Source organism: Triticum dicoccoides, chromosome 5B (genome assembly GCF_002162155.2).
Source record: "Triticum dicoccoides isolate Atlit2015 ecotype Zavitan chromosome 5B, WEW_v2.0, whole genome shotgun sequence".
NCBI classification, from domain to species: domain Eukaryota; kingdom Viridiplantae; phylum Streptophyta; class Magnoliopsida; order Poales; family Poaceae; genus Triticum; species Triticum dicoccoides.
Window position 1 is genome coordinate 20,940,480 of NC_041389.1, and position 925 is coordinate 20,941,404.

Sequence of the window (925 nt, forward strand, 5' to 3'; positions counted from 1 at the left end):
TTTTCTGCTATATTTATTTTTTTCTTTTTATTTCTGAGTTGTAATAAGTCATTAAAAATAAGCATCCATCCTCATTTTTTTAGTAAAGTTAATCACAACTATTTTTGCTTCTATTTATTTCTGAGTAGTTTTTTATATAGTTTTTTTTCTTTTCTGCTATATTTATTTTTTTCTTTTTATTTCTGAGTTGTAATAAGCCATTGAAAATAAGCATCTATGCTTATTTTTTAGTTAAGTTAATCACAACTATTAAAAATAAGTCATTAAAAATAAAAAAAGAGGCGCAATGCTCGTTAATTTGCTTCAAGCCTTTTGGAATAGTGTCAACTGCACTGCACATAGCTCTGTGCAGTCTACCCTATTCCTCAAGGCTTGAAGCTAACCAACATGCAGGTGAGCATTGAGCCTCTTCTTCATCGTCTCTGTACTCAGGGCTTATAAACAGCTGCGAGTGCCTCTCGCTTGGCGAGGTGGGACTAAAAAAACAGCCGCAAAAAAATCAACTAAAAAACAGCTGCAGAAAATAAAAAATTAGACGAGTCCATTGGTACCGGTTGGTGGCGCCAACCGGTACCAATGCCCCTCTTTGGTACTGGTTGGTGCCACCAACCGGTACCAATGCCCCCCTTTTGTCCCGGTTGGAGCCACCAACCGGGACCAAAGGTCTTTGTTTCCCGCCCTTTTGGCTGCCGAAAAGAAGCCTTTGGTCCCGGTTGGTGGCTCAAACCGGGACAAAAGAGGGACATTGGTCCCGGTTTGTGGCACGAACTGGGACCAAAGCCTTTGCTATATAAGTAGCACTGCCGCCCCGCCCCGGCTTCGATCTCTCCCAACGCCGCGCGCCGTCCCCTGCCGCCACCTCGCCGTCGCCGCCCCGTCCCGATGCCGTCGCCGCCCGCCCTGCCGCCCCGACGTGCGCCGTCAC